General features: G+C 41.8%; 1 protein-coding gene across 1 annotated transcript in view; it reads left to right on the forward strand.

The window, feature by feature from the left end:
• Window positions 1-19,931, forward strand: part of Nrip1 (nuclear receptor interacting protein 1) — a 119,055-nt gene extending 99,124 nt beyond the window's left edge. The window contains exon 4 of the transcript XR_005976652.1: window positions 19,706-19,931. The gene's annotated coding sequence lies outside the window, so the exon portion shown is untranslated. The remainder of the gene's footprint in view (window positions 1-19,705) is intronic.
• Window positions 19,932-22,528: the final 2,597 nt, after the last annotated feature.

A 22,528-nucleotide genomic window follows, 5' to 3' on the forward strand; every position in this document is an offset into this window, starting at 1 on the left:
ACAGTGTTGACTGTGGAAGCTTAGAATAGCTATTTGAGGCACACACGCCAAGGCATGCCCAGAGTCAGCCCAGGTTGGGAGAAGCAAGGAATATAATGTCCTTCCGTTACTCAGCAGGGTGTGTGGCCTGCTGACACCTTGACTCTGGTCACTCACACTGACTTCAGACAGCTAGTCTGCAGAACACTGTAAATATCAATTTCTGTTATTTTAAGCCACTGAAAATTTCTGTTGGTTTTGGTTTTGGCCTTGGAATCTATCACTTCCTACTTTATGAAACAGAAACAAAATATGAAAGAATCCATTTCTATCCCTCAAACAGCTTTCTCGGGTCGGTACTGGCTCTGGGAAGCATGCATACACAAAGTCCCCTGGAGATTTGTGCTCTGTGTATGTGTGTGGGGTGAGGGTAGGTATCATGTGTTTGCTATCCTGGAACAACCGTAAAACAAAGATGTGATTCTTGTGCTTAGGTATTTATTAGGTATAGAATCTAAGATGAGATTCTCACGCACATACATAAACATGCATGTGTACAAACACACACTCACACACATACACACACACACACACACACACACACACATACTCACCCCAGACTCCTGGGTGCTCTATTTCCTCAAGGTCCTCCCTGAGGCATACACTTTGATGTACGTGGTAGCACATAACACATACATATTCAGAACACATAACATGAAAGTATAGCTTGACTCTTCCTCCTTTGGAATCAGAATTGCAGTCAAGAAATGAAACAAAAAAAAAAAAAACACAAGGAATCCCAGATAACAGAGCCCCAAAGATCCTAAGGAAATAGGTTAATCTCACTGTGGCTCCTAGCATGTCATAAAACATCAGTGCCCACTGGCTTCCCCTTTCCTTCTTTCATGAAAACTGTCCTTTATTGTCAAAGCCTAAAAAGGCAAGGCATACCAAATGAATCTGCAGTGACGTTTGAAAAATATGCCCTGACACATTTAGAACATACCCACTGTTCAAAATCTGCCAGCTAAGACACACTGATCAGAAGAGCCCACGGCCCATGGGAAGCCCCAGTCTGGTACCTGGTACCTCTGCTGTCAGCTCTGTGTGGGCTCAGCACGGCCCAGTGTAACTAGCTGTCTCTCAGCTCTACAAAAACACTAGGCAGCTGCCTTAGTGGTAGCCACACCATTGATATAAACAGGAAGGCAAAGCTGTCCCAACTAGACATTGTAAGGAGCTAGCCCCCTTCCAACCATCAGCCTCAGGCTTTAGAGGAGCTCTCCTTGAGGAAGAAAATCCCAGTTTGCCTTGGTTTTGCAAGTTTTATGTATGCCTTCATTTGTAATCGGAAAATACCCCGCTCAAACCTCTTCCGTGAAGCTTGGAACCAAGAGAAAATTAGAATGATCGTCTCTGTCGGTGTGTGGATGTAAAATGAAAAGGAGAATTCTAAGGTTGGCCCAAAGCCCTGTGTTCCATCACAGCATGGTAGATTTTAAATGTATTTATATCCCCCACTTCCTTCCTCAGGGTGAAAAATAAAACCTGCCAGATTTCATTTAGCATGTATCATTTTTATACTATAATACGTTCTGAAATAAATCATTAATATGATTATGAATAATAAAACATATAAAAAGTTCTCTAGGAATGAAATAAGTCAAAATGGAACAATTGATGTTGCAAGCCATGGGCAAAACAGCCATGATCCATAGTACAGAGAAATTCTAGTTGGAAGAAAAGCAATTCATACATATATTCATTCCTGCAACAAAATACTTGCTAGCATCCACTTTGTAACAGAACTGTGCAGAGTCCTAGAAATAGAAAAGACTAATTCAGAGCTAGTGTCCGTGCCTACTGGAGAGGCCAGTTAGTGTTGGGACAGTGTCCAGTGGGAAAAGCATCTAACCGAACCGTGAAGGACAGTTACACTTTGTGAGAGAAATACTATTTCCTGAGAACAGTACTTCTCAACCTTCCTGATGCTGCCACCTTTTAATACAGTCATGATGTGGTGACACCTGACCGAAAATTATCTGGTTGCTACATAATTTCACTACTGTTGTGGATCGTAATGTAAATATCTGACACGCAAGATATCTGATATACAAAACTTCAAGTGGGTTGTGACCCACAGATTGAGAACCACGGCCTTGGACCATAGTAAACAGAAGCAGAATGAGCCACTCAGAACAGAAATCCTTGAAACATGGGCCTGGATTTGCATTATCATAGCTCACTAGTGCAGCACTTGCCTGGGTTCAAGGTCCTGCATCGGATCCTTAGCACTGAAAGGTGTGGTGTGCATATGTGTGTGTGTGTGTGTGTGTGTGTGTGAGAGAGAGAGAGAGAGAGAGAGAGAGAGAGAGAGAGAGCGAGAGAGAGAGAGAGAGAGCTGACACATTAAATAGCTGAAATGGTATCACAGTGGCTGAAATCTTTTAGTGTAGGTCTTATAGTAAAGGAATATAGAGGCCATTAAATGGAGGTACTCCGGATAGTTGATATGATGCAATCAATATTAAAGTTCCCCAACCGTTATGTAGGAGACAATGGTTGAACATACGGAGGTGAGAATACACGCATACACACCAGTAGAGGTAATGGCTGATGCTGAAGATGGAGAGATGTGAGTGTTTGTGGGTATTTGTGGGATATGTTGGAAAGACTTGGTGATGGAGGAAACAGCAGAGAAAAAAGAAAAGGACCCTCTAATGATGTCTTCTAGTTTTCCAAAGTTATCAAGTGGTGAAGTTGATGAACTCAATTTCAGGTACTAAACAGGATGCATCTCAATTAGTTTTAAGAGATATTCAGCAAAGAGTTGTCTTGGTGGAGGCTGCTTGGTTGTTCCCAGCCACACAGCCCAGAAATAATAACACAGAGACTATATTAATTGCAATACTGTTTGGCTAATAGCTTAGGCATATTCTTGACTAACTCTTATATTTTAAATTAACCCATTTCTATTAATCTGTGTATCGCCATGTGTTTGGGGCCTACTGGTATGGTTTCATCTGGCATCTGTCTCCTGCCTGGTTACATGGCTTCTCTCTGACTCTGCCTTCTTTTCTCTGCTTGGAATTCCTGCCTTGCTCTATTCTGCTAAGCCATTGGCCAAAAGCAGTTTCTTTATTAGCCAATGGCAATAAACATATTCACAGCATACAGAGGGGAATCCCACATCAGAGTTGGATAAATAAGTGATTGCACAAAAGAGACTTTTGGCCGAAATTAAAGTCTTGGGATCTGTCAACTCACAGGCAGTCGATGACGGAAGTCAAAGAGATCCCTCAGGAACCTTTGTAAAGTCACCATGGCAGCTTGCCAGAAACATAGACAAATGCATCTGTGTCTTTCTTCAATCTCAGAATTTTTTAATTTAGTGGTTTGGTAGTTTCAATGATAGCAGTTTGTCATAAATTCTATTTTATTTGGTAGCCTGGCTGAAGAAAAGCAATTTCTCTATATCTTAATTGCTACTATCAACTCTCAAGTCATCCATTGCACAATAAACAGACCTATGTCTGTCTGTCTGTTGCTCTCTCCCTCTCTCTCTCTCTCTGTAAGTGTGTGTCATATGCATTTATGGTGGTAACAGAAGGAAAGAGAGTTAAAGGTGTTTCAAGTGGACTGAGAACAAGTATGTACTAAAAAGATAACAAACTCTGGAGTCAGGTTTGAGAAGAAAGTTGCAGGATTCAGCTACAAGGTAAACTGTCCATCATAGTTTGAAACGAGAAACAGCAGGTGATGTCCAAATTCCGATGGGCAAACAGGTGGCTAGGCAGCAGTGGACAGTGCGGAGCTGAGCTGTGCTGGGTGATGGTATCAGGGGCCAAGTTATGGCGTGACCATGCCATTGCAGTGTTAACTGTTTATCACTCTACAGGGTGCAGGAGAGGGAATCACACTCTTTCCTTTGTATGGCTGCCAGGATAAGTTCTGGTATTCCTGTTGTGAAATTAATACACCTGTGGGCCCTCTCTGATTCACTTCTCCTCAGTGGATGTATATGGTAGTTCCATTTCTACTCCCAGGAATTAAATCATTTATGTCTATCATGGATGGGTGATCCCTGACAGAAACTGAGATTTCTAGATCCACACAGGGATGTAGTTGTCACTCTTTCCCAAAATGAAGTCAGAAGCGGCTTGTAAGAAATATGTATATATACAGAGAGGCAGAGAGTCACAGAGAGAGAAGAGCAGAGAAGAGAGGAAGGAAGGAAGGAAGGAAGGAAGGAAGGAAGGAAGAAGGAAGAAAATAAGGAAAGAAGGAAGGAAGAAAAGAGTCTCCTAGCACACTGTACAGCCTAAAAACACACTTGTACAGTATGGTATAACTTAGAGCAGGTAGGATAATCTCAATAGAGCCCTTTTAGTTAAGCAGCAGTGACTCACACAGGACCTTAATAGATTTTGTATTCTGAAGAATGAGGAGTAAGAATCTTGCTAAATACATGGGAAACAGAAGAAAAATTGAGGGGATGTGTATCATGGAAGACCACAGAAAGGACTGTGGAAAGATGGGAGAGGGGCTTGCTCATTAAATGCCACCGTGATCAAAGGTGTGCCAAGTGAGCAAGTGACCCTTTCTGTTCAGTATTTCTATTGCAAGATGAAGTCCTTTATGTTATAAACAGAGATGAATTAGTAGTCATTTTTCTTAATCTTTTTTTTTTATTTTAAAAGTGAACATATTTTTAGAAGAAAAGTCTTCTATTTTAAGGGTTTCACCCAAATTTGGTACCTATTTCAAATATGAATTTTAGTTCATCTCTATCAACCAAGTCAACAAAGCACTTCTTAGAGTTTATACTTCTTTGTTGTTTCAATTTCAAACACTGATGGAAAAAAAAATACCTCCTATTATAGGTAGCAAAGTGTTAGAATTAACCTGTTACTGTATCTTTGTCTTTGCTATCTCCAGACTGCCCTAGTTTATTTTGGCTCCATCAATGAAACATAGGCTACCCCCTGCTGGATTGTATACCCCAAGATTAGAGATAAACTCAGCCCAAAGTTAGCTTCAGTGATTGCAAGTCATTATTAATTAAATAATTATTAATTTATAAAAGAGACAGGTTGGTATGTAGGAGGAAACCTGAAGGCTATATGTCATGATCACATGCAGTTAAGTGTATAATTGAGTTCATATGTGTCTTGGGTAGGAGTATAACTGAAAGCTCCAGAAATGAACTTCCGGGTGTGTATCAGGCATATCTAAGAATTTGAGAAAGTATACTTATTAGAAATTTGGGTCTGAAAACATAGTTAAGCAGTGAAGACAGTTTCCTGCTATTCTAGTGGACCCAGTTCAAATCTCTGCACCTACATCTGACAGCTCACAACAGTTTAAACCTTAATTCTCTTTTCTAACCTACAAGGGCAATTGCACAATATGGTAATAGCAGTGGCAGGCTACATTCCGGCACCCGGCCGCCCACACGGCTAGCTTTACCTGAAATAATTACACGGAAACTATATTCTTTTAAACACTGCTTGGCCCATTTCTATCTAGCCTCTTCTAGGCTAATTCTCACATATTAATTTAGCCCATTTCTAATCATCTGTGTGTAGCATCCCAAGGTGCGCTTACCGGGAAGATTCTAGCCTATGTCCATCCTGGGTCGGAGCTTCATCGCGTGTGTCTGCCTGGGAGCATGGCGTCTCTCTCTGAGGCGTCTGCTCCCGAGAGGAGAGCTGTCGAGTCTGAGCTCACTTCCTCTTCCTCCCAGCATTCTGTTCTGTTTTCTCCACCCACCTGTGTTCTAACCTATGAGGGCCAGCCAAGCAGTTTCTTTATTTTTTTAACCAATGACCTTCCTCCATCACTCCTTATCCCCTATATCCAAGGCGCAGGGAGCTCGCTGGCTAATCTTCATTGCAGTGATGACCTATAAGACATTAAAATAAAACCTGAAAATCATCCCTGGAGATATAATGAGGTCGCCAGTCACTTTGACAAAGGCCGTTTAGAGAAAAGGAGAGACTAAGGCCTGGCCTTACATGGTACGTTGAGAAACCAGTGTGTAGGAGTACAGGCCTCACCCGTCCCTAGTCTTCCAACTATATAGCCATCGCTTACTCTTCCCCTCTGGCCCTGATTGTCCATGCTACTCTCTAGGTATTCCAAACATTTCTGCATTTATCCAGAAGCTTCTTGAGGATGGCCAATGCTTAGTACCCCAGTGCTCAGGAGTACTGTTCTTATCACTTAACGGTAGTCTTCCTCCCAATCCATCCCTTTCTGATCTCTTTGCCATGGTTCACTGTGCCATTTCTCAAGGTCAATGGCTCCATACAGACTCTTCTCCATGCAGTTCCAGTTGATCCGGTCTGCCTCAGAATCTTCTTTGTCACAGGTGGCAAGTGTCGTGTGCTTTGATCCCCCCATAGTCAACATTAGGCCTTCCTGTTCTACTCACAAAGATTTTTTGTAGAGAGTACAGATGGGAGAAGTTAGAATGAGTGAGAAAGAATAAAAGAATACAATGAGAAATAATAAAGAAACAAACTGATGACCAGTTGGAAGTCTGTAGGAGCGGTTAAGGGAAAGAAAGCTTTATCTGCTCCTGGGGAAACATAGCCATTCTCAATCTTCCATGTTCCTTAAAGGACAGATTAAAAAAATAAAAGTGATCACTGATTTGTCTTTGTTTACAACAGAGTGCATTTCAGCTGGAAACAGAGAATCTGTGACAGGTGTCACGTGCACCAAGTATACCTTGGGCAAGGTGGCATTTGTGTCCTAGATGTATTGCTACCAGAACTGGGTTGGTGGCAAGATGCTGACAAACCTAAGTCACAGGTGAATTTGGTTCTGACCAGATGACTATCTGAATCTGGATAGTGTCATAATACCACAAACAAAGTGACCAAAGTGTAGGCCAAAAGCAGCCCTTTCAGCTCCCAGACACTCTGTCACCTGTCCTCTATTCTGAGTTCCCTGGCACCAGAATCGAGAGGGGCCCGGGCACTCTAATTCCATAGAGGAAAGGAAGCAGGGCCAAGTTTCTGCCAGAGAAGTTTTCTTAGATCCATCAAGAAAGTCATTTGAGCGAAGCAGGGGTTATTTTTGCTTAATCCATCCTACCTGACCAGGAAAGGCCTCGCTGGGTTTTCAAAGTGAGTGATTCAGAGGCATCTAAGGATTTACGTTTGTTTGGGGAAGACTGAGATTTCGGGGTGTAATTTGATACACAACTTTCCCCCCTGTTACCTCAGCCTCTCTTTTCTGGGGCTTTGTTTCGTGTTCAATGACATGGAACCATGAACTGCAAATAGCTCCGAGCAGGTCGTCATCCCCTCCAAAGTCAATCATCTGCCTGAGGTCAGGAAGGAAAACTGGGTTGTGACTTCATTCCTAATACTTCAGACTGAGGGGTTTCAGGCCTTTCCCATCCTTGCATTCACAGACCTTTCAGGCATTTTATTTATTTGGTGTAAAACGGGACAAGTGTCTTAGGCACGGTGGGAACTCAGAGTCTTGTGGAAAACAGACCTGCTTGAGGTCGGTACAAAATGGACTCTTTGTTGGAAATACTTGTTTGCTGTCTGTGGGATAAAACACCCTGCCCCTTTCTCGGGCCTACTCCAACACGAGCCTTTAAGTGTTTTCAGTATGATTCTCTTCACTCAGTACAGTTGAACAAACACTTGAATAAATAAGGAAAGATGGATTTCTGTAAAGGAACAGCAGTAATATTCCATAACATCCTTTAAAGTGTGGCAACCTTTATGGCTTGCAAATATTAGAAATTTTAATTGCATGCCGTGTGGGTACTCAAATTTTGTTGTATTGACTCAAATACAATATTCACGAGTGGATTATTGTCTCAGAGACAAAGCTCTGTGTTTTGTAGCCATCCCATCTACAATGAGAGATACACTTGATTGGGAAGGCACAGGGCTGCATTTTCCTTGACCACTTTCCCCTCCATGAATTGCTTGACACATGTCTGTCTAAGCATCCTTAAACGTGGGCTAACCCGAGTTTCACACACATTTCTGCTCTCATCCATAGCGGAGTACAGTCAGGTCAGAACGAGAACAATGGCTCCTCTTACGGGGCTGCGAATGTCTGGGATGGGGGTATGTTTGTGCCACCTGAAAGTCGAAAAGAATATTGATGTACTTGAGATCCTGACTCCAGTTCTGTCTTGACCATTTAAGTCACCATGTGACCTTAAGGAAATCAATTTATGTCTCTGGGCTTGGCCTTTCTCATTCTTTCAATGAAAACACTTGGCTTTGACCAACAGCTTTCAACTATGGCCCTGAAAGACAAAGAGTCCTTTAGATGACATGAGGTCACATAGGGGTTGTCTTTCCTATGACATCTCTATGGTTTTAGTTTCCTCGGACGGGGGCTGTAGTTTGACTCTGTTTTGCAACTGGCTGATTTGGTTTGCATTTTGCCATTGTTTGGCGTTCACTGAGTGTTTTCTTTCCTTTCATTCAACTCCACTCTCAGCCTCATGTCTCCCCCACCTGTCCACGTCAAACAGCTGCCACCTCGGTGGGAATAGGAGATCACGTATCCAGGGCCAAGTCTGTACGACTGTGGCCCAGGATTGGGGGTGCAGATTGTACCAAATCACACAGCCCAATGTGTACATGGTTAGGGGAAGTTTTAGAGTCAGAGAACAGCAGCAAGTCATAAATCGTAGAACTTTTAAAACATGGTGACCTATCTAAGGTATGGCAAATCAAGGAAACTATATTACAGTTTCAGATGCTATTTGTTGAGATTTTTAGCTTTTGGGTAAGTAGAAAATAGTGATTTGTTCATCTAATATGTTCTGAGAATTTTACCTGATAACTGAAAGGATGTTAGGGCTGATGCAGAGGTAGAATTAGCTTTTACGAGAAGATGGGCAGAAGCAAAAACAAATCAGGAAGAGTTAACTTTGGAGATCTAGCACTCAGGCTCTCCACCATCGGGAAGCTCTACCTAGTCAATGAACCTTATAGGTTCTCTAAGACAAATAAACCTTTAAAAAATTAAAATAAAAACCACTACGTGTAAGAGTGTTTTTCTTGCATGTATGTCTGTGTGCCACATGTGTGTTTGGTTACCACACAGACCAAAAAGGATGTCAGGTTCCCGAAAACTGGAGGTAAGACAGCACCAGGTAGGTGCTGGGAATTGAATCCGAGTCTTGTGCAGGTTGAGCCAGTGTTCCTAACCACTGAGCCATTTCCCCAGCAACCTTTAAGTAAGGCGCTCTCTCTCCCTCTCTCTCTCCTCTCTCTCTCTCTCTCTCTCTTTCTCTCTCTCTCTCCTCTCTCTCTCCTCTCTCCTCTCTCTCTCTCTCTCTCTCCTCTCTCTCTCTCTCTCTCTCTCTCTCCTCCCTCTCCTCTCTCTCTCTCTCTCTCTCTCTCTCTCTCTCTCTCTCTCTCTCCAGACAAACTCAGAAGCTGCCTTCTGCGGTACTTTCAATAGCAATTCATTGCATGTAACTTGTTTCTTTTCTGTGAGCCTCAATGAAGCCAAATTTCCTCTCTTTCTTTACACAGTTTGGTTTCTCACTTGCTTCTCTCTTATTTTTGGCTCAGCAAATTGATTGCAAGATCCACGAGAGCCCCCAGAGCACGGTGGTAGCGCTTTTCCATTGTCTCCCTGATCCCGTGGGTCACAGCTCAGTGGAGCCCTTGGCCATGTTTTCATCTGAGTCTGATGATTCATGACTGGTCAAATTTGGTTATGGGAATCCTGCTGTTCCTTCTCAGGCTCTCTAGACCTGAGCTTGACCCTAGGATCCAGTTCCGGTTAGCAATGTGTAAACCAGTTACAAGTCTGTAGAAATCATTAGGGGAAGCAAAAACTTTTATCCTTTCCTGGGGAAAAATAGCCTTTCTCATTCTTCCCTCCTTGACTGTGTGTGTGATGCCTGGAACAACAACAGTCATATACAAGAAAATAGTAGAGACACATGCGCCTGCCCTCACTCTGTTAAATTATAAAGCCAATGACACTACTTTACCATTGCTGTTCTCTTCTTTAATAAAAAACATTATTAAGTAATAGAATTGCAATACATCCCTGCTTGTGCCTTCATCCATTATAAACCTTAATATATTCCTATAACACCCTAACTACAGTGAATAAAATAGATCAGAAACTCAAAACATTAGTTTCTTCTTGGTGTTGGGTTTTTTGTTTGTTTGTTTGTTTTATTTTGTTTTTGAGACAGGGCTTCTCTGCATAGACTGTCCTTGAGCTCGCTTTGTAGACCAGGCTGACCTTGAACTCACAGACTTTGGTCTAGCTCTGTCTCCCAAGTGCTGGGATAAAAAGGCATGTGCCACTACCGCTTGGCTTGAAACATTAGTTTCCATCTTCACATAGTTTCCGTTTAGTAAAGAATTAGGTAAGGAAAGAAAATTAGAGAAAGTCACAATAAACAAATTATCAGCAAAGTTAGAAAATACTAAGTGGTCAGGGAAAGGGAGAAAGGATGTGGGAACTACAAAGCTCAGGGTTGGGGAGGGGGTGTTAAGTGCAATTGTAAGTAGGTAGCAAAGCCTGGAGAGGACTGAGATAAGAAATTTAAGGTGGTATGACATTTAGACAAGAAATTTAAGGTGGTATGATATTTAGTCAAGTGGTGGGGGGGAGTAGTTCAGACACTAGGTGTGACCAATGTAAAGAACCAAAGGAAGTCCAGTCTTCCAGTCTGCTAAAGATGACCAATGTGGCCAAAGTGGAAAAAAAAGGGGGCTTTGTGTGTGTGTGTGTGTGTGTGTGTGTGTGTGTGTGAGAGAGAGAGAGAGAGAGAGAGAGAGAGAGAGAGAGAAAAGAAAAGAGGGAGAGAGGCCTGTGACCCTTTCTGCTGTGTATATAATATATAATGCATCCTGGTTACTATACCTCCTCACCTTACCTTATCTCCCCCCAATCCCTGTTAGCCTCCAGTCACCCCAAATAGTCTCTCTCCCAGATCCACGCTTTTGGTTTGCTTTTGGTAGCTATTTAACTGGAGCAATTTGGGCAAATACTGGATGGCAGCTGTCCATTAGAATCTGGGAGAACCACTGGGAGGTCCGCAACTGAAGGCAGCAATTTCCCTCACCCTGAATGGATCAATCCTCAGTAGCTCAGCATCAGGGAGGGACAGATACAGCAGAACCCCCACCCCCATGCCAACCTGTTGACAAGCACAATAGAGCGGAACCAGTGAAAACATTTTCGGCTACTGTGTTTGCGATTGGAGTATCTGTGTCTTGCCCAGAATGTAATCATTTACATACAGTCTTTCCAATATCTTCATTCTCTTACGTTCCTTCTGCCCCTCTTCCATAACAATCCTTCGGCCTCAGAAGAGATAGTGTAAATGCTTTGAGAAGAACTGAGCCCCCGCCCATCACTTATTCTCTGTATCTTGTGCACAAGGCATCCCTGTATTCACCGCTTAGAACTAGAAGGAAGACTTCCCTCATTAAGACAGAGAGTTGCATTTGTCTTTGGGCACAAATGTAAATATTTAAAAGTCAGTTTGGCTCTATGGCAATTTATCCAAGTAACCAGGTTCAGTTCTCCACTAGGGCCCATGATCTCCCAGGTGTGGGTTTTTCATCAGGTTTCTGTAACCAGTCATAGAATTCTGTCTGGTGGAGATCGCCTCAAAAACCAACCGTTTACCTCTCTAGCGGTAATACTACTGCTGCAGGAGCAGTGCATCTTGTCTGCAGGATTGGTCTAATAGCCGGAGGGATTCCCAGCTGGGTAAGGCTACTGATGGAGCAGCACAGCACTTTCCTAGACGATGGAAACTAGCAAGCAGGGGAGGTCTTTAGGCCGATTACAGCTTGATGTCTCTATATCACTCTACCAAGGTGTGAGGTGTGTTCAGCAACAAGTTTTACCTTCTAGTTCCACTGGGCGACCAGGATGAAGGGTTCATTTTGGCCCACACATTAAGTGAACCACATCAGGAAAGGTGTGGTAACAGGCATGTGAAGAGGCTGGTCTCGTTGCAGCCACAGACAGGGAGCGGAGACACAAATGGTGGTACTCAGCTTCACTCTGAAAAACAGCTTCAGTCCAGGCCACCAGCCAATGGAGCAGTGTGATAAGCACTCAGGGTAAGTATTCATACCTTCATTAAATCTCTCTGGAGTACTGTCACAGACATGTCTCCTGGAAGATTCTGAATCTAGTCACACAACCAAAAGTAACCATCACAACCATCACAGAACAGAATCACAATAGGGTCTGGTTTAGCATTTCAAAATATTTACTCTGAGGAATTGAGATGTGGTGGAGAACCGGGGGAAGAGAGAGCTAACCACGCACTGCAGTGCTGTGGTAGAGAAACTATGCTCTTGGAAGTTGGAGATTATTAACGATATTTTGACACAGTAGGCAGATACTTAATGGGTAAAACCTCTACTGCGAAAGGATAAGAACCTGAGTTCAGATCGCCAGCATCCAGCACCCACACGATGAGATCAAAATGCCAGGTATGGGGGCACTGAGCTGAACAGAGAATTCTCAACAGAAGTTCAAATGGCCAAAAGACACTTAAGGTCATGCTCAACTTCCTTAGCGATCAGGGAAATGCAAATCAAGACAACTTTAAGATACCATCTTACACCTATCAGAATGGCTAAAATAAAAAACACCAATGATAGCCTTTGCTGGAGAGGTTGTGGAGAAAGGGGTACACTCATCCATTGCTGGTGGGAATGCAAACTTGTGTAACCACTCTGGAAAGCAGTGTGGCGGTTTCTCAGGAAATTCGGGATCAATCTACCCCTGGACCCAGCAATACCACTCTTGGGAATATACCCAAGAGAGGCCCTATCATACAACAAAAGTATATGCTCAACTATGTTCATAGCAGCATTGTTTGTAATAGCCAGAACCTGGAAACAACCTACATGCCCTTCAATGGAAGAATGGATGAAGAAAATATGGAATATATACATATTAGAGTACTACTCAGCAGTAAAAAAAAAAAAGGACTTCTTGAATTTTGCATGCAAATGGATGGAAATAGAAAACACTATCCTGAGTGAGGTAAGCCAGACCCAAAAAGAGGAACATGGGATGTACTCACTCATATTTGGTTTCTAACCATAAATAAAGGACATTGAGCTTATAATTCATGATCCTAGAGAAGCTAAATAAGAAGGTGAATCCAAAGACAAACATATAGGCATCCTCCTGAATATTAACCTTCATCAGGCGATGAAAGGAGACAGAGACAGAGACCCATATTGGAGCACCGGACTGAAATCTCAAGGTCCAAATCAGGAACAGAAGGAGAGAGAGCACGAGCAAGGAACTCAGGACCGAGAAGGGTGCACCCACACACTGAGACAATGGGGATGTTCTATCGGGAACCCACTAAGGCCAGCTGGCCTGGGTCTGAAAAGTATGGGATAAAACCGGACTTGCTGAACATAGTGGACAATGAGGACTACTGAGAACTCAAGAACAATGGCAATGGGTTTTTGATCCTACTGCACGTACTGGCTTTGGGGGAGCCTAGGCAGTTTGGATACTCACCTTACTAGACCTGGATGAAGGTGGGTGGTCCTTGGACTTCCCACAGGTCAGGGAACCCTGATTGCTCTTCGAGCTGATGAGGGAGGGGGACTTGATCGGGGGAGGGGGAGGGAAATGGGAGGCAGTGGCGGGGAGGAGGCAGAAATCTTTAATAAATAAATAAATTTAAAAAAATGCCAGGTATGACAGCATATGCCAGTCATCCAGCCCAGGGACGTGAAGAAAGAAGGCTCAGGGTGGCGTGCTGGTCTGCCACCTAGCCAATCTCAGATGGCAGGGTTCACTGAAACACAGTCTCTAAAGATAAGCAGAAGGCCATGGAGAAAGTCACCTGATGTTGATCCATGACCTACAAAGGTGAATGCATGGTTGTGCACACCCCAGGAAGAGAAATTTCTTGCTCTGCTTAGGATTGTAGTGAGATAAATATAAGCGGGTGTGATGGTTGATCTCTAGTGTAAACCTGGCTACACTGTCAGGAAAGCACATTTCTGGATGGGTCCAAGAGAGCTGTTCTTAGGTAGATAAATAATTGGACAGGGACATGTCCATGAATGTAGGCGGTGCCTCCAGTCGTCTGTAAGTCCAGATGGAGTAAAAGAAGAAGAAAGAGTGAAGGCTGAGAGCTCCACTCTTCAGGAGCAAATGTATTTGGCTGTTGGGTTCACCTGTGGATATCAGGCATCACTCCAGCCTCTTCAGGCTTCGAGGCAGATTCATACCAGTGAGTCTCTACAGAGTCTGGTATGTAACATCAGATGGCAGCTGCATCGTTGGAACATCTGAGGCTTCTAGCTTGCTAGAATCAGCCACTAGAGCTTGCTTCTACCTCTCTTGAGTAAAAACAGCCATTGTGGGGACCATCCAGCCTCTAATCAAATAAATCTCTCCTTTATAATTGTATGCATGCACAGTCTATTGGGTCTAGTCCTCTAGAAAGCTCTGACTAATGGGGTAAGAGAATCTTTCTCCTCTACCTTCATTCCACCTCCTTCTTCACTTCTTCAATGTATTTTAAAGGCAGAGAAAATAGTTTGAAAAATATTTTACTTTTAATTTAAATATGTGTGTGTGTATTGGTGGGGAGGGTTAGGGTTTGTGCACGTGTGAATGTAGGTACCCAGGATGTACAGGAGATGATCTATTTGCATCCCCTAGATCTTGAGTTGTAGGTAGTCGTGAATAGCCTGATATGGATGTTAGGACTTGAACTGGAGTCTTCTGTAAGTGCAATATGTGCTCTTAATTCTTGAGCCATCTCTCCAGCCCCACAAAAGTATTTCTTAATATATTGGAGTGCAAGTTATTAAGTACTATCATTTTTGGCAGTGCATGCACATTAAAGATGAAATAAATATTACTAAATATAAAATTCTAGTCTTTAGGTTAAATGGGTTGCATGAAATTTTACCATTGAGCTTTTGGAAAACATTTCATCCCACATTAAAATGTAACATTGCAGGCAATGCTTATATGAAAACAAATACTTATTGATTTTTGAGACTTAATCCCATTATCCCCTTTTAATCCTGTTAGAGTTGCCTCACAAGCAGCTTGAAGAACTTTGCATACATGAGACTCCATCTGTTAAGGAATGCTTCATTCATACAATGATACAAATTGCACACCCAGTTGCTTTTTTTCCCTATTACTGAGCTTAAGTTGTTTTTGTTTTTTAGTTTTTGTAAGAGTCAAGCTCTCTCTCTCTCTTTTTTCAATGTGGAGGAAAGGGGAAGAGTTCAAATTGATTGAAATAAATTTCATTTATTTGGATTTAATGGAAAAATTTGTTTAATACCTTTGAAGAGTCCATACCATTCTGTGGTGGTTATTTGAGTTCCTAGGATATACTAAACATTACAAGAACACTACTGAAATTGTGTGTATGCCAAGAGTCTGACCCTGGTAGATCAAATCATAGGAGATGCTCTAAGGTGTAGTTACTGGTGAGACAAGGGTGCTAAAAGACACTGCTTACATCAACAGCATGTGAGTTGTCCAGTATGACCTATGGGGTTGGGTTGTAAAACTAAGGGCAATGATAATATGTGCATGTTAAGATATGTCTATTTGCAGCTATCAATCTTTGATAAATGTTATGTTTGGATCTAAATGACCATCAAGATTCACACATTAAAGGCTTCGTCATCAGCCCAGGCTAGAAGATGTGGTGCATAGTAGACATAATTTAAGACATTGATAAGAAGGTACTTGGAGGGGATACTGTGATATTGGCTCCTCCACTATCTTGTTTCTCAGACTCTATGAGGTAAGCAGTTCTGTTCAGCTACCTGTTCCCTCCCATCATGCTCCACTACAGGTCCAACATAGCAGGGTAAAGCCCATCGTAGACAGAAGTCTCCAGGGCCATCAGCCAACATAAGTTCTCATTTCTCTTAAGTTAGTTATTTTAGGTATTTTGTCAAAAAAAAAAGAAGAAATCTGACTAACTCCATGAATTAATCAAGAACTGCTGGAAACACAAAGGTCTTTCAAACTTTTTAAAAGCTAAATATATGGCAAGAAACAGAAATCATTACCAGGTCTTTCCCTTAAAAATGTGTCAGTTGCTGATTAAATATTTATCTGTTTCCCTGTAGAGCTTCCTTCTGAAACATTTAGTTTGAATTTTTGTTTTTGTTTTCAATTTAAGGAATGATCTTTTATTTATATTTAGGGAAGACACAAAAGTTGGACAAGTCCTGAGTTCTGTAATGCAGCAATGCATCAGATCAATACTGTTTATATGCTCATTTTTTTTGGTTTGTTTGTTTCTTTCTTTTAATACTATCAGAATAGGCATGGAAGATACAGGAATGTCCGTAAGATAGAATATTAGTGTTTTAGATGTGTAAGAGACCCCTAAGACTTTGCGATTATAAAACCCAGTTAAGTGTCTTCACTTAGACATGCAGTAGGAGAATTCAGGTTTCAAAATGACTGTGTTTTATTCTCAGAGTGATATGCAGTTGGTCCAGAAGAGATCATGTTGGGGGAAGGGGGGCTCCTAAGTTAATTAGCTAATTTTCCAACAGTATAAATACATATTTAAAGATTAGATCAAATGAATATGTAAACATTTATAAGTAGATCTTGGAACCAACCCATCATATTTTGGAAACTTGCTTCAGTGGTGCAAATGAGCATAAATAACGTGGCTCCTGATGAGACATGTTCTCTGGTTACAAAACTGTCCCCACCTTTGCCAAGGAACAAGAAGTTTGACTTCGCATTCTCTGTTTGTTTATTTTGTTCTCCCTCTATAATTGTGCTGCTGAAATGACTCTCATAGAAAAAGTTCATTCTTTCATTCTTGTCTACTTCTTAAAAGAATAAGCCATGTATTCCTGTTATTTCACAGTGTTGCTGGGAAGCAATTCAGAATACTGAGAGACACTAAAGTAGGCATGGCCAGAGAGAGGAGAAAGAGACAGAGAGAGAGAGAGAGAGAGAGAGAGAGAGAGAGAGAGAGAGAGAGATGCTACTTGCTCATTTTACAGTGTGGCTCTCCAGTCACTAGCTGAGAAAACTTGAATTAGGGACTTAACTCTCTGAGCCCTATTTTAATTGCATTGAAAACAGATCATAGAGGCTGGGGAGATGGGTCAGTTAAGTCACCTACTGCTCTTGTAGAGGACAGGCGTTCCCTTTCCTGCACCAATGTCACGGTGCTCACAATCACTGTAACTGCAGCTCCAGAGGCCCTGACCGCCTCTTCTGAACTCCATGAACATCACATGCATGTGCACAAGCCCACACTTTTATATCCCTAAACATAAAAACTGCAAAAGTAGTGCCCACAATGGGATCATTGGAAAGACTGTGTTAATATACTAATTAAAATTGTATACATCGACACAGTCAGATGGAGGCAAGTGCTGTTCTTCGAGTACTCACCAAACACAGGCAGAGCAGATGGGGCACAAATAGGGAGTAGTGAGGCATCATTGTGCAGTAGAAGAGGCGAGTGTTTCTGTGTTGCTGTACATCTGTCTCTGCAGGGTGGAGCAGTGTGAGACGGAGAAACATAGACATTCTCCAGCTTGTTCACTTCCCCCTCAGTGTAAACCCTCTCACCTTTCCATAGGGACACCTTCCAAAGTAAACATTTGCTGTGTAAGATTGCCCCAGTGGACCCCACGCCTGCTCCAGCCTTCCTTTTCCACACACCAAAGAGGCTCAACATTGCGTATCATTTGAAACACAATACTGGATCTCCTATTTCCCGGGGCTGTCGAGGAGGAAGTACAGATCCACATCCCCCATGACACCCTGTTATGTGAAGCAGGGCACCCACCTATGTGCTCTTGTTCTCTGATTAATTCCTTTGTTGCTGTTGTTAGGCACCAAGGCTTGGCCTGTGAGGAGGGTCTTGCTGGAAGGAGAATGAAGTCAGTCTCCAATTGTTCTTATTTTATTGCCAAAAACTAGTTTTAATATATAGCAGGTCTCCTGTTGTTGAATTTCTGTGTGGTGATATAAACCAAATATCTGCTTATTCATGCAAGTCCTGTATTCTTTGTTTTATTCAAGTCATGTCAAGTCTAGGCATCGCCCACAACCTGGAACTGAGGGGTTACTCGACAGCAACCCACTTTCTGTAGGACGAGTAGGACTGCTGGTTTCTTAGTTTCATTACAATAAATGCACAGGGAAGGTTTTGTTTTAAATTTTATGGATTTTTGTGAAAATTGATGCAAGTTCTAGAGTTATTGGCAGAAAATTGTCATTAATATTGCAGGTATATATGACAAAACTGGGGCTTGAGATATAGCTCAGTATTAAAGTGCTTGCCTGGAATAAATGAGGCCCCAGAATCAGTCTTCACTACGACCAAACACTGGACCCAAAAAATAAACCAAATTTCTGAGTTCCATAGAGCTCTAGCTTTTCTTCCAAGTCCACCCTTTTCCCAGGATTCTTCTTTTGAGCCCCTGGAAAGAGCTGCTGCTTCTGTAAACTGCTGCTTATGAAAATACCCTGGAAGGGAAAGAGCTTGTGATTTCCCTTTTCTGAATTTGGCATGTGTGAGCACATGAGTGCATGTATCTACATGTATCAAAACGGATATCTAAGAAAAGAACACTCTACATCCTAAGGTATATTCCTTATCTAGGCGAATGTCTTTCTGTCTGGAGACTGTACCACAATGTGTGGACGGAATGCTTTCCAAAGCTTGATGACAGCTCTGCTGGGGACCAGTCCCCCCTCTCTAACAATGACTGCCTGCTGGGGACCAGTCCCCCCTCTCTAACAATGGCTGCCTGCTGGGGACCAGTCCCCCCCCTAACAATGGCTGCCTGCTGGGGACCAGTCCCCCACCCCAACAATGGCTGCCTGCTGGGGACCAGTCCCCCCTCCCTAACAATGGCTGCCTGCTGGGGACCAGTCCCCCACCCCAACAATGGCTGCCTGCTGGGGACCAGTCCCCCCTCTCTAACAATGGCTGCCTGCTGGGGACCAGTCCCCCCTCTAACAATGGCTGCCTGCTGGGGACCAGTCCCCCCTCTCTAACAATGGCTGCCTGCTGGGGACCAGTCCCCCCTCTCTAAACAATGGCTGCAGTGGCGGACTGCAACCACACCATGAATTAAACTTAGTTGGAAGAAAGCTAAAGACTCAAAGAGCCTGGATCTAATAAGCTGGGGGAGATCTAATAACATCCTTTAGCTTGAAAGAATTCTAAGTTGTCAGGGCATTCCTGGCATTGGCAAGGTGTAGCATATGTTGTAAAATAATTCACTTTAACAGACGAATGGTGAGCAGACACTTCAGCGGGGGAAAGGATTCTTGGCAGGAAATGACCTTCGTTGGTATCAGTGTCAAAGGGAGAGGGAAGCCTGACCCTTGCACATCAGAGTGTTCTTCTGAGATACCTTTCTAAACTCTGATTTAAGTTTTTTGTCATAATTTTGAAAAGTTATATATTTCTATTGCTATAGAGGCTTGGTTAATATCTATGTCCATTCTCCCACAAAGGACATTTTTTTATAGACTTTACTACAGTGTGTTTAAGTGTAACTTTTATTTCTGTTGGGTTTTGTTTTTGTGCTATGCATTATTAACTGTAGTAGAAACTCTGCATTCAAGAGCTCAACCAACTGTGAACTGAAAATATTTGGGAATTTTATTTTTCTCCAAAAATTTCTAACCTTAATCTTTTTTTTTTTTTTTTTTTTTTTTTTTTTTTTTTTTTTAGCTCTGGACTAGTTACTTTATGGCACTGTCTGTGAAGGTTTGGGGGCTTCAGCATTGCTTGATGAAATACATCACTCCGGGCTGACTTGCGATTGAAAGCTTTTCATCATGTCCAGTTTGCTTTGTCTGATGCATGCTTGTAGTTGAGGATGTGAATTCTCAGCTTCCTTCTCTGACCACCATGCCTGCTTTGGTGCTTCCCTGTCTAGATGGACTCTGATTTCTACAGAACCATGTGCTCAAATAAACCCTTCCTTCTGTAAGTTGCCTTGGTCATGGTGGTTTATTGTTGTGCTTTGTTTTTGGGGTTTGTTTTTTTTTTTTTTGTTTTTTTTTTTTTTTTTTTTTTTTGGTTTTTTGAGACAGGGTTTCTCTGTGGCTTTGGAGCCTGTCCTGGCACTAGCTCTTGTAGACCAGGCTGGTCTCGAACTCACAGAGATCCGCCTGCCTCTGCCTCCCGAGTGCTGGGATTAAAGGCGTGCGCCACCACCGCCCGGCTTGTTTTGGGGGTTTTAATGTTGTTTTATTTTGAGACAGGGTAATTCTGTGTAATAGCTCTGGGTATCTTTGAACTTGCTTTGGAGACCAGGCTGGCCTTGAACTCACAGAAATCAACCTGTTTCTGTCTCTGGAGTGCTGGCATTAAAGGCATGCACCATCACCATCTGGTTGACCATGGTGTTTTATCACAGCAATAGAAAGCAACTAATACAGTCTCTAAAAGTCTACAATGACACATGTGGATTTGCCTCTTTTAAAGCCTATCACAGAACTTCTAATTTGAACAGCCAATTTTTCTTCAGATCTGAGAATATTTTTTATTGATATCTATTTGGCTGCATACACCATTATACTTCACTTTCTTCCTTCTTATTCTGAAATTCTTATGGTAGAGATTTGGAGATTTTCTTTAACTCCTTTATCCATGGGTTCTATTCCTTCTGAACATGCTTCAGTTTAGAGTTTCAAGCTAGAAACTCCTGGCACAACCTGTGTTTCTGATACCATTGCACATGTATCAACATTTTCATGTCCCCTCTTCTTCATTTGTAAGTCCTGAGATTTTTAAGAGGTACATACATATATAGTTTTAACTCTTTCTCACTACAAGTTAGCTTATTATGTCTTTGGCTAAAGTTAACATCTTTCCTGGAGATGGGCTTGTTCTTAATTTTGTCAATGCCTTATTACTATACTATTAACTTTTTAAAATATTTGAGACTCTTGGCTTGGTTGCCTATAGCTTAGTATTTGAGAATCACTATTACATGAGATTTATATTACCAGTGCCTGTGTCCAATATTCATAAGACACATTTAGAATGAATGTTTCTTTCAAATGTGAAAGTTCACATAATTCTTAGGATTGGTTCCAGAAGTCATCTATAGTTGTGATCTTTTCTAGATAATTGTTAAGGCCATCAAACATAGACAGCAGAGAGAGGAAGGAATAGACTTAGCTGTCTTCCAATGTAGGTTTACAATGAACTCTCTTTGACTGTTGGAGTGACTCATAAATCTTCAAACTGTTGATACTGGGCTTAATACCTTTAAATCTAAGATTTGTGCATGATGGCACACATTCCCCATCTCCCTAAGTTCCCATCAAAATGTGGCTCACGAATTCCACTTTATACTGAAGCAAAATGTGTTTATTCATCAAAATGGATATTCAGAATATTTTGATTTGGAGTGAGAGGTAAAATGCAAATACAGACTCAATCCACCCTCTTTGAAAAGACATCCTCATGAGAAGGACTTACAAAAGTAAACTTTACATTCTCCAAGCTCAGGAAAAATCCTTTAATTAAGAATTCATTTAGCTTCCCAGTGCCAGTCTTCATAAACACAGGCATGGTATATCATAAACTGCAGCAATCTTGGGTCACAAATATTTTCTTATATCTTACTGGAAGACAGTAAGGTGAAGAGAAGGTGCCTTCAAGTCTTCTCTTGACCTTATACCCTGCTATTTTGAGATGGTATTTCCTAGCAATGTTCTCATTATAATAAAGTTTCACCACAATAAAAGCAAAATCTCCTTCCAGTTCATTGTAATTGGTGGAGGTATTAATTTTTAATGGAGTTCTCATGAGGACAAGAATATATCCTTTGGGATTATGTGGTGGTTTTATCCTTAGAGAAGATGAAGTCATTTTGAATATAGAGCATCCCCTCCCATGCTTAATGGGATCATTGACCAGTAACTTTCTATCAGTGACCCGACTTGACTTCAATGCAGAGTTGTCTGAAATATATGCAAGACTGTGACACTTAATTACAACACGGATATCAGAAATAGCATCATTACATGTTAGCCACTGGATCGTGTACTTTTGGCAGTGGATATGGTCTAATTTCAACAATGCAAACTTCTTTTTTTAAAAAAACTGCAGTTGCAGAGAAAGCACAGACATTTTGTGCTCTCTATATAGCTAAGACAGTAGACGTGATCATCGTAACAGCTGGTAAAGTAACACTGAATACTAATTTCATAGCCTTACACCGTTTCATCCCCCATTCTAACCTGTGTTGAGGATTACATCATAAAGAATATAAATTGGCATGCTACCTGCCTCTCAGCATTTGCATTCTTTAAAATATTTATAAATGGCAGGCCACTAAAATTGCAAATAATAAAATCATCCAACAATCCCTACAGTGTTAATTTACCTATTGCTCCTATACTTTTTATGATCAATAAGAATGACATTATTTCTTTACTTATAAGGAGATGGACTATAGTAGAAATATTGTACAAGTTTGGCTGACTAACTAATTCATTCAATAGGAATGGGTTTTAAAATGGTAAAGATGGGGAGAAG

The sequence above is a fragment of the Microtus oregoni genome, unplaced genomic scaffold (assembly GCF_018167655.1).
Source record: "Microtus oregoni isolate MIOR12 unplaced genomic scaffold, Mior012 000030F_ref0000283, whole genome shotgun sequence".
In the NCBI taxonomy this organism is placed as follows: Eukaryota; Metazoa; Chordata; class Mammalia; order Rodentia; family Cricetidae; genus Microtus; species Microtus oregoni.